This window comes from Rattus norvegicus, chromosome 11 (genome assembly GCF_036323735.1).
Source record: "Rattus norvegicus strain BN/NHsdMcwi chromosome 11, GRCr8, whole genome shotgun sequence".
Taxonomy (NCBI): domain Eukaryota; kingdom Metazoa; phylum Chordata; class Mammalia; order Rodentia; family Muridae; genus Rattus; species Rattus norvegicus.
The window spans coordinates 15,593,590-15,605,663 of NC_086029.1; the positions used below are offsets into that span (position 1 = coordinate 15,593,590).

General features: G+C 36.3%; 1 protein-coding gene across 3 annotated transcripts in view; it reads right to left on the reverse strand.

The window, feature by feature from the left end:
* The window catches only part of Csnka2ip (casein kinase 2 subunit alpha' interacting protein), a 126,078-nt gene that overhangs the window by 19,536 nt on the left and 94,468 nt on the right, over positions 1 to 12,074 (reverse strand). The window lies entirely within an intron of this gene.

The window sequence follows — 12,074 nt, forward strand, 5'->3', positions numbered from 1 at the left end:
CAAATGTTGGGCAAAACATTTAATATTGCTTGAATGATCGAAAATTTATTTTTAAAGATTTTTTAGTTGTAATTGTGTATATGCACACATGCTCTGTGCACTCACAGGCGTGAGCATGCGCCAGGTGCCTTGTAAGAGCAATATGTTTTCTGACTGCAGAGCCATTTTTCCAGCCCCATTTCAACAAATTACTATTGCCACAAAAGCCACCCATTTGCCTTATACAGAAAAAAGTCAAATTATTGAAAAATCTTCTTTATAATGCTTCATAGATTGTTTGAGCATTTTGTTCCTGGGAAGGTAGGGTGATTTTCCTTAGCTGTATATTTGCAAGGATATATTGAGACTTGTGACTATTTGAGTTGGGGATGTGGTTCAGTGCAAGAGTTCTTGTTTCACATGTGTGAAGCCTCAGGTTCAAATATTATTAGAAAGAAAAGGAAGAAAGATAAAAGAAAGAAAGAAAGAAAGAAAGAAAGAGGGAAGGAAGGAAGGAAAAAAGAAAGAAGAGTAAAAGAATTGTGAATATTCTACCAGAAATTAAACCAAAAGTAAAAAGACTTTATGGATGATGAATATGTGTATATATACACTTGTTACATAATCATATGCTCTACACTAAATTTCATATGTAGTATGAAAGATTAGCACAAGATATGTAAATATTTGTCTTTCCAAATATTTTTCTTAACATAAAACTAACATTTTAATCTTCTTAAAAACTATATTATTTTAGCCTCCCACAAAATTCTTTTAAAGACATTTTCCTAAGTTAACATTGTAGCCCATGCCTGTATTTCTGACACTTTGCAGGCAGAAGGTAGAGTATTAGGAGATCAAGGTCTGCCTGACTACATTAACACTCCATAGACAGGAATAATATTACATCAAGGTCTGCCTGGACTATATGGCAATCTTAAGGTTTGCCTGAGCTATATAGCAAAATCCAGACAAAAATAAAGAAAAAAGTATTAATAATCTTGGCTTCTATTTTTAAAATAACCCCATTCTATTTTCACAATAGCTCTAAGACAATTTTGTTTTACTGTGGATGCAGAACACAGCTCTCACCTCAAAAAGAATAATAAAGTGGTTTGTACAGACCCCAATATAAACGAGTGCAGCCTAGGATGTGAATATAAACTGCTCTGGATAACAAGGTTACATGAACTTCATAGTCACAAAGGAAATCCAGACATTTTCAAGGACTTCGGTGTACATCAGGCAGGCAGGTACAGCCATGCAAGGAGAACAGGGCAGGTTTGCACTGTCATCTTGTTACATTCTTACCCACTGGTCTGTAAAGTTAAAAATTCCAAAGTGCTTATCTGAAGGTTAGACTTGTGTAAGGTGAGACACAGAGGAAGGTGGTGAATGAATATGAAAAGGGCTAAAATTGACCCAAGATAATTCTGATACTGGTTTTAAATATGTCAGCTCTGTACAGGAAGTTCCAATCCATCTGCCTTTAGAAGCCTTAACACACAGACACCTTTATACTCTAGAAACTTAATGTTAGTGAATAAATAAAAGTACTTTCCAGAGAAACAGCCTATCTTCTAATTAATGTGACTTTTCAATAATGTGTAGAAATATTAACGCAATTAGGAGACCATTGAAAACAAAACATCTCTACATTTTCTACTGGCGTGTTTTACTGCCCTGGGTGCCATAATAAAAGTCAACCTGATAGTTTCAATTAAAAAATAAAGACTTTAAACCAGCATACAGTCAATCATAGAAATACAATATACAAACTTTATTGCTTTTTTTGGCCTAGTTTAACAGCTGAAAGAAGAAATAACCTCGATATCAGCTAGCATGGGAAACCAAGAAGCAAGTTTCATTTAAATCCAATGTTTATTTTTTCTCTCTACAACAATAAAACTTTCTCTCTCTCTCTCTCTCTCTCTCTCTCTCTCTCTCTCTCTCTCTCTCTCTCTCTCTCTTTCTCTCTCTCTCCACCCTCCCCTCGGTTATATTGTCTAACAAATGTGGGGCTGGCACCTTTCAGACACGCGTAGCTTTCAAACCCAGACATTGAAGAACAACAAACTTTAATTGTTTCCTTGGCGAGAGCTAAAGATTAATCAGATAAATCTTTTAAGAAATCACCTTTACACCTCTCTAGTGTCCGGTGGTTAGCTAATAGAAGCTCCTTTTGTTATCCTAGTGTAAAGTTCCTTCCTTTAAAAAACTCATGAACTTCTCTAGGCAACACTAAGATAAATCCGTCGTTTATTAAATTATACTCTCCTTTTGGTTCAGCTTTGACCCCTTGGCACAGGTTATTAAGCAAGGCAGCCAAAGTTTCTCTTTGCACCTGCAAAGGACATTTCAATTTACAATTAAAGATCATTTCCTCTTCTTTGAAATTCAAATAACGGTGTTAAAAGAGAGTAATGCTTTCTGTCTGCATCTGGTCAGGCTATTTCCTGGTGTGTGTGATGAAATCACAAGATGAACGTGTGAAAATGGTTCAGAAAGAGGCAGAGATCAATTCTAGGTGAATGAAGAAAGGCAAGCAGCATCTAGAGTATGGGATGAGTATAGAGTTGTGTAAGCAGACACACTCTAGAATGCTTTTAAGGGACAAAAACAAAAGATAGCATGATCTTCTTCATAGATAATTAAAATATGGTCAACATTAATGGTACTTAAGGTAAAACATAAAAAAATAATTATTTCTAATACCTGTAAGAATGATTTTTCCAGACTTACAGCACACATTATCCTTCCCAGAGTCACACATCCTTTGTTTGAGGTGGTCATTTTGATTTAGAGCAGAATGTTCACTATCTGACTATACCAAAGTCTTCCCAATACCTCTCTTTTGTAATATCTGTAGATTGTGTCTAGTATGTATATTAATTTATTCTTGCATATACTACAATCCTAATGTCTCAATTTTTGTTAGTCCATTCCCAACAAATCTGCAAACGAACTTACTTTTAATTGCAAATTCTAAATCATTTTTAAATATCATTTTGTAGAAAGGCTTTTCCTTCATTCACATTACTCCTGAGTTTAAAATGCCAAATGCAAAATAGATGGTCAAAAATTAATAAGGAATTAAAATGAATCCACAAAACAGTTATATATTTTGTTCAATTCAATTTTATATCTATCACAAACTCCAGAGGCATGAAAAGTCTCAAATGCTCAGTTCAAGTTTGTGATAGATGAATGAAAAAACTAAGTTTTAAAGTGGTTAGATTTTTTCTTCAGCCATTCAGTTTTCTATCCAGATTGAAATAAATCTGGGAATAATTGATGTGGGCTTTGATAAGGAAACTTATTCGTGAGGATAAGTAAAGTTTTAGAGTACTTAACTAAATAAATGTTAGATGTTCTTGCAATTGATATTAATGAAGTGAGTCTGCTGTAATTGAACATGCCTGGAGCCCCAGTATTTGGAAGGCAGAGAAAGTGGAATAGACTGCTCAAAAACATGGGTTGGGGGTAGTAAGAGATAAGGTCTGGGATGTTAAGAACCAGGAAAATAAACTGACCATTGCAGAGGGAAGGGTAACAGATACTAAATATTGAAACAATATCTACAGACAGTACACAACGCATGTAATTAAAGCAGACATTTTTAACATTAGGATAAGCTCATCCAGTCATAAATTAGTGTTTGATAGCAGTGATTAAATGTCACTCTGTTTTTATATGACAATTATTTTAAATTAGTATTTCTGGCATTAAGCGGTGATTTTTGACTCCAAAAGCATTGCAGTTTGTTCTTTCTCTCTGATAATAACATATGTAAAAGATGAAATGAATTACAAGGTGCTTATAGGTTTATAGTAATATTGTTATTGAAAATTCCTCTCTTTGTCTATGATCGCGTGGGTATTGGCCATTTTCTAATGGCTGCTTAGCTTCAGGTAAACTGATGATATAGTAATTTGTATTTAACTGAGGAGTATGCCATGAATAATGAGGCATACGTCACTAATTGAGTAGAATCTCTAAATGGAATAAAACTTGTTCTCTGTTAACAGTCCTCTAGTGAAATCAACTCTGGGCACCTCCAAGCAGATTGAGACTATTGAAGAGGAAGTCAGAGAAAAACTGGTTCCTAACTCTCATCTATCCAAATTATGTTAGTTGGACACCAAAGCAACCAAGTATGAAAAAATTAAACATGGCATTAACTTGGAAAAAGTGTCATTTTGGCCCAATAAAAAGAGAAATCAAGTGTCTTTTGTTCAGATTATCCATACAGTTATGGAACCAGGCAGATCTCAAATAAATAAAGCCCACCACATTTAATTCTAAGACAAAGTAAATTTTTTTTCTAGCCTTCAACACTAAGAGCTTGACTGGAAGGTAACAAAGTTCACACTTTCTCTTAGCCCACATGTTCACAATGGAAAACAGGTTTGCTGTGAATTTTGAAATTGAATTTTAAATTTTGAATATGGAACTGAGTGAAATTTCCAGTTGAACAATAGTATGAGCAGCATGGATCCGGCTTGCTTTAGGGTTTGCTCTTGTTGCAGTTACACCACCGTAGTCAGTATTCAGCAGGCTAACCCCTCCTAACCAGTGTGCTATCAAGACCAGATGAAGAGTCTCCTCCTTTCCCATTAATCAGCGCAGAGATAGAGCTCCAGAGGGGTCGAGCTTGTTTTGATTATTTTAATTATGAACTTATGTCATGTTTGTTTTCTTTCTGAATTTATACACTTTCACATTTTTATAATGAAATTTAGAATTTGTTTAAATTTCAGGAAGGGATTATACTTAAGGAAAAAGCATCCTGTTAGCTTTATTGAACTCAACCATCAGTTAGACTGTGAAATGTGGCCAGAAGTGACTTTTGGGATCAAAGAGATGTTTTTAAAGGGGAAGAAACTTCACTTATATTTTTATTTGATTTATATCCTCTTGTCAGACTTCTGCAGTTATCTTGTTAGTCTGTCACATGACTCCTGTAGTTGGAAATTTCTCTTAATGATCTTTACCTTACAATTGCATTTTGTCCAGCATTTTAGTCAGTCCAGAATGACTTTTCATTCCTTCAAATGTGTTACCACTTAAAATTCACAAAATATTTTGGCATTTGGTACTACATGTTACATAAAGTGTTTATGAGGTTTAAATGTAATATTCCATCTTGCTAATTTGGGTCATTCGGGCTATGAAGATTCTTAGTAAATATGCTTTTTTATTCTCTCTCTTCCTCTGTCTTCCTAAAAATAGCATGTTTTAATTTTTATTTAAAAGATCTTTCTTGAAGAAAGGAGAGGCGTAAATGAGAAAGTAGTGGAGGATGAATCTGGTCAAAATGCATTAAATGAAGAGGAAAATTGATAAAACAAAGAGTGGATATTTACCTGGGGAGAGGAAGAGCCAGGGACAAAGGTGCTTGAAATGGCCACAAAAAAATTACAGGAAATATTTTATCTGTACAGAAAATATTTATGCTACTGTGTGTGCACATGTTTATAAAATAAAGTTATTCCACTTGACATGACAGTGCCACCCACCCTGTGCGCCACAAGGAGGTACAATCTCAAAATCTCCTGTGCCAGGCATGGTGAGCCTTGCATTGAGTTGTTTGACAGGAGAGAGAAATAAACTTCCAAAATGACATAGGCTTCTGCCCTGAGCCTGGGTTGCCTTCCAGAACGTAAAGGTGAGGCTCCATTGCTGAAGACGCCACACTCCCCTGGCACAGTAATTGAAAAAAGATTGAACCGAAACGAACTTCGAAGCTTCCATGTGGATTAGCTCCCGGAGCACCTGAAGCTGCTATATAAGCTTCTGAGCGGAAGGCAATCAATATTCCTACCCAGCTAATGCCTGTGAACCACCACAAAGACCAGCAAGGTAAAATATTCCCTAGGTTGCAACAGTGGCACTTACAGCTTACAGGTAACTAGCAGTAATCTAATTGGCTTACTGAAAAGGCATTCATGCCTCATCCTATAAGTCTAGCCAACTACATGTGGCTGGCTAGGTGATCGTTTCCCAGTATAATCTAATCCCTAACAGCTTTCTAAGTGTTTATTCTTCTACCTACAGAGAAGTACAGCTCTCACCCCTCATCAAAGAAGTTTCTTTTATGGAAAAAGAACATGGAGACAGTCACAGAAATCTACAACTGCTTAAATTCAGAGAACAACTGTCCCGGAAATGCTTGACCTGAATTGATACATCTACAACACAATCCCTGCACCTAAGGCTCTGGGGACATCACAAAAAGATGGTACAGAAACATAGTAAAAGTCAGGGTACCAAGAGGTCTACTATAAAATAGTATACTCTATATAGTGCACGAAAGTTACATCCATGAAATCTCAACAAAATGAATGCCCCAAGTTAAGGAATGGAGCCCCCACTAATTTTAAATTTTTTTAACCCTGAATTGTCCCTGTCAAAAGGAAATGCAGCAACAAAGGTGAAGCACAGGCTGAAAGCAAGGCCAACCTGAGACCACCCCACCCCACCACCACACCATCCATCCATCCACAGACACCACCACACCACACCACACCATCCATTCCAACCCCAGACACCACCACACCACACCACACCATCCATCCCATCCACAGACACCACCACACCACACCATCCATTCCAACCCCAGACACCACCACACCACACCACACCATCCATCCATCCACAGACACCACCACACCACACCATCCATTCCAACCCCAGACACCACCCCACCCTACCACACCATCCATTCCAACCTCAGACACCACCACACCATACCACACCATCCATCCATCCACAGACACCACCACACCACACCATCCATTCCAACCCCAGACACCACCACACCACACCACACCATCCATCCCATCCACAGACACCACCACACCACACCATCCATCCATTCCATCCACAGACACCAGAGCCCTCACACTATTGCTAATGCCAAGATGTGCTTCCAGACAGGTGTCTGGTATGACTGTCCTCTGATAGGCTCTACCAGCACTTGACTAAGGCAGATGCAGACACTCACAGTCAAACCATTGGACTGAGCCTGGGGACCCCAGTGGAAGAGTCAGGAGAAGGACACTTCAGAGTTCCAGGGACTAAATGATCAGTCAAAGTATACACATGGTCCAGTCCAAACATTTAGCAGAGACTGCCTCATCTGGCATCAGTGGGAGTGACGCGGCTGTTCCTGTGGAGACTGGATGCCCAGAGAACGGGTATCTTACAGGGGAGAGGCATGAGTGGGTACGTGGGTGGGTGGGGAGCACCTTTTTAGAGGCAAAGGGGAGGTTTAGGGAGGGATTCATGGAGGGGAGATCAGGATGGGGATATCATTTGAAATGTTAACAAAATGATTAATTTTTTAAAAAAGATATTCATAATGACAATGACAACACCAGTTGCCATGTCAACACGGATATGAGAAACATCATAGTTCCCTGTGCTTAGATAAGAAAGCTACTGGAAATTAATGGCATAATTATAAGAAAAGGAGAATTAATCTTCTTGAGGAGCCAGCCTCTGACAGTATATTTAATCCCAAGTGGTCACTGCTAAATACATAACTATGAGCAAGACTAGACTCAGGGTGTGTGTGTGCGTGTGTGTGTGTGTGTGTGTGTGTGTGTGTGTGTGTGTGTGTGTGTAGATATAAGAAAGGTCATGAATTTGAGAGAGTAGTAGGGGAAGCTGGAAGAGGTAAGAAGGGATAGATAGAAGTGACATAAATCCAACACTCATATGTAAAATTCTTAAAAATAAAACTGAAGATATACCTCCAATCTTGCATTTTAAAACTCTTATAGCTGTTACTTAGCACATCTAATATTTATACAAATTTATTCTGGCCAGGGAATTTTTTTTGGCTTGAACAACAGGAAATCCAAGCTCAAAATGAGATACTATCAATCATGAAAAGATCTTTAAGTCCTGAGCATTTTCAAACAAGCAGACATGAACTAAGATCTTGAATTACAGATAGGAACTCCACCAGACCAGTAGTAGTTACATTCAAAGGCAGGAGTGATGGCTACACAGTAATCACTACAGTGAGGACTAAGAACAGCAGTAAGGGCACACGCTACTGTAGTCACTGTGCATGTGTTCATGACATGGCACTTTGATAAGATAGGTGTGCATAGTGTCATAGAGTTCAACAAATACTCACACTCTTTATACATAAAGTCTTCAAGAGAAGACTGATGTGACATCACTATGATGTGGCTGCCACAGAGGCTTCATGAAACCTCACTTTAAATTCTGGTGATACCATCTTCCCAGCAATCAAACCAATTTTATTTTTGCAAACTTGCAATCAAAAGCCAAGACACTAGTTAATTGTTCTAATTAAATATTATCATACTTAATATTTATTCCAATATGAAGTTCCAATTAGGAGTTAAAATAGATTTTTTAAAAATTAAAGCCAGTAGCAATCAAACATTTACATGAGGCAAACTTATCCATGTAGAGGGTGGAAAATTGATTATTTAGAAATCAACACTATCTCAGGTCAATTGTAATAATATTTAAAATAATGTAGCAAGCTCTTTTCTACCTCTGATCCACTGGGTGATACATTGTATAAAATAACCATTAGCTCAAAACCCAAAAAATGTTACTAAATTTTTTACCACAAAAAAATTGTGCTATGTGTATAATGTGTGTATGTCAAATGAAAATGTAATAGCCTAGCAATTTAAGTCAAATGTCCACAAAAGTGTGTTTATTAAGTAAAGGATTTACACGTCAAAGAGAAAACCATATGTTACATTACATTACAAAGTAGAACAAATTTCTGTCCTGACCAGCAATTACAGCAATTCAACTGTTTAAAAAATAGTTGGTTCATGAACAGGTTTATAGTACCAGGCACGAAATCCTACCTATGGACCAGGACCCAATCAGAAAGTGCTTGATTATAAGCATACCTACTTCTCCATTACTATAATAAAACACTGACCAGAAATAACCTAGAAAAGGATGGTTTTATTGAGATTACAAGCTATAGTCCATCATCAAGACAAACCAAAGTAGGGACACAAGGCAAAAGCCTGACTATAAGCTTGCTTCCTTTGACATGATCAACTATCTTACAAGCCAAGACCACCTGCTTCAAGATGGTATCACCCATACTGGATGAGCCTTCCAATAACAACTAGAAATCAAGAATATTTCCCCAGAGACAGGCCGAAAAGGCAATCTGATGGAGTCTATTCCTCAGCTGAGGTTGTTTCCTAGGTGACTATGGTATGTGTCAAGTAATACCAGCACAGTTACTCCTACCACTGCCATGTCATTCTCCCCTTCAAGGGCACATCTGGTGAGACAGGTGAGTATTGATTGATAAAAGGATCATAATAGATTTTAGAAATGTATAACATTTTCAAAAATAAATAAAAGATGTTATTTTAAAATTAACTATTAGCAGCAGTAGAAAAGCAAAATGTTCATACATTGGTAATCAACAAATTATTTAAAAGTAACTAGTAAATGTTTCAAAGTTTAAAAATTAACAGTAGGTTCTCATGGTGGTCTGCATAGATTAAATCCTTGTAATGTCCGATATTGATATAATTAATTCAGCATAAAGTTTTTGAACTTTTCTTAATAAATAAATGAACTTTAAAACTTTCAAGCCTACTTCTGCTTCCTTGTTTAACTTTAACCAAAGATTTGAGGGGAAAGACATGAATTCTCAGCAAAGATTTTTTTCTTATTAGTGGTATTAAAATTTTGACTGAACCTAGTGGCTCATGCCTATAACCCTAGCACTAAGGAGTCAGAACCATGAAAATCATCAAAAGTTCAAAGACTTGGGAATATCCAGCCAGCCAGAGCTACACAACCATAAACCACCTCAAACAAAACAAGACAAAATGTGGGAAGAGGCAGCTAGGCCTAGAGTGCTAGCCTAGCACTGGCCAAACTCAGGGTTTCATCCCAGTGCCACAAAACTCAGAACTGAGAGAAAGAAAACAACCTCAACATCGTGACTTCATCACTTATTTAATTTATGGAATGACATGCTCTATAATAATTTCAAAGCACTGTTTTCAAAGACTAATCATTGGTGAGGGATATGATCCAGTCAATAGTACATGAAATTAAAAAAAAATAACAATGCAGGCTTAGATTTAAAGGCTAACTGCACTGTAAGAAAGAGTTGTTGAAGCACCTACTTGAAACTGCATCTCTGGTTGACTGAGAAGTTGCAATTGGCCTTCTGAGTTCTGCTTGCTTCCAAGTCAGTTTGTTCATGTTTGGGAAATTTTGTTCACTTTTTAATAGAACTGTTTTTATCATGCACATTTACACCTATAGTACAATCCTCTGCTATCCTTTCCTTGATACATCATACATGTACATAGTGATTTGTACACTTCAGTCCACTAATACTGTCACAGAACTATCCTCCAGTTTCATGTGTATAAGAGTGCTTAAAATCTACTCTCATGCAAATTACTATCCCATGACACACCACTATTATATTTAGCATACATTTCTTTAAGCAATAGACTTCAGATATATGATAATGAATATGTTTTATGTTTTCATTTCTGCTTACATGTATTATATATGAACTTTCATTAATTTTGAATTATACAGTAATGAACTGAAATAAGGAATTAATTTCCTAACTTTAGATAAATATTTTTCTTGGTAATAGAAACTCTTTCCTAAAACATTCTCCTAAATTAAAACAATTGTGAAAATATTTAGTGGATAGGGCTACTTGTATGATTTTGAAGGTATGAGTGTTATGACTTAGAATAGATTACTTTCTCTGCAGAAATAACATAATAATGAATCATTTAAAAGTCAGAGGCATTGTCAATGTATAAGACAATAAAATTAAGCTACTATTTATATGCAAAAATTATAGAGAAATTGAAAGAAAAATATCTAATAACTTAAAGAGTCTCCAGAAATGACAAAACTTTATAAAAAAAAAAGAATGCCCACTGGGAAAATTATCCATTCTATTTTGCATAATTTTAAATATTAACTGAGACATACAAAATAAAATTTATATTTGGTATATTAATACATTGTGATAAAAATAGATACATGAAAAACTAAGTCATGTAACCCTTATTGATATTTTACTCATTGTGTCTTAGTGCAGCTTCATTTTTTTTCCACTTACTTAGCTAGCAGATATTTTGAGAAAGTTTAGTCAACTATTTATTGGGTATATGCATATAGTCATTACACTGTTACTATGTTTTTCCTTTCTTTTTTTTCTTTTTCTTTTCTTTTTCTCTTTTATCTGGACGGGTAGAATGGTTTGGTTTGGTGTCCTTTTGTTTGATTCATTGTTTCTATTTTGTTTTGTTAGAGACAGGATCTCTCTCTGTACCCCTCCCCCCTCCCCCCCCCCCCCCCCCGCTGTCCTGGAACTTGCTATGTAGACCAGGGTGGCCTCAAACACAGAGATCCACTGGGCTCTGCCTTCCAGGTGCAGTGCTTAAAACTGTGTGCCACACATCCAGCTGCTATGTTTGTCATGAAGCATGTCGTTTGATTGATTAATTGCTTCCTTTTGGAATATTTTTATAGCTTTATGATTCCAAGATTTCAAGTTAATTTGCTTTTCTGTTCTTGGTATTAACTCCTCCTATAACACATGAAGAATTTCTCTGTCTTCTTCATGTACTCAGCTTGTGGTTCCTATCTCTACACTGAAACTCCAATGTCAAAGGATGAAGCAGTACCATACAAGCTTGCTGTTTTATGACTCTGGACTTCCTTTTTATTAGATTCAGGAATGGCTTACATTAATTATTCTGTTAATTTTTAAAAGGAAACACATGCACATGATAAAATTACTGAGCACCAGGGCTTCTCATAAACTCATTCAAACATTTGATTTCTTACTCAAAATTATAGTTGAAATGATTATAAATTATTGGTGAAGCTGTGTTGTCAGAAAACAACTGAGGCACAGTTTTAAAATATTTTGTAATCAACTGGAGTTAAGTTCTCATGGTAGAAAACTGAACAGAAGCCTGTAATTCCCTCAAAAGTGTTCTGGATCATAAATATTTAACTGGTTTACTTACTAAAACTCTTATGTTCAATACCACAATAGTAAAGAATAGTGCTTTTTA